The sequence below is a fragment of the Cyphomyrmex costatus genome, unplaced genomic scaffold, assembly GCF_001594065.2.
Source record: "Cyphomyrmex costatus isolate MS0001 unplaced genomic scaffold, Ccosl1.0 scaffold1160, whole genome shotgun sequence".
Lineage (NCBI taxonomy): Eukaryota > Metazoa > Arthropoda > Insecta > Hymenoptera > Formicidae > Cyphomyrmex > Cyphomyrmex costatus.
In genome coordinates this window covers 1-284 of record NW_017275131.1, presented here as the reverse complement: position 1 = coordinate 284, position 284 = coordinate 1, and positions in this window count along the sequence as shown.

Here is a 284-nt window from a genome sequence, read left to right as displayed (position 1 = left end):
TTGTTAACTTACACTCTAAAATCTTGAATCAAATATAGTGTTCTAGGTGAGGGATCAAACTATAATAGTTTTTTATATTATTATTGAAAGATAATGAAATGGAAATGAATACGTATATAAAAAATACTATATACATATTACCATGAAAAATGACTCACATATTACTGAAGGTGCCAGATTCATCAAAGTAAACATATACCAACAGTTGCCAACTTTACGTTTGACTTGAATACCTCATTATGTATACTAAGGTTTTTTACCATTTCATTATCTTCCAATAATAA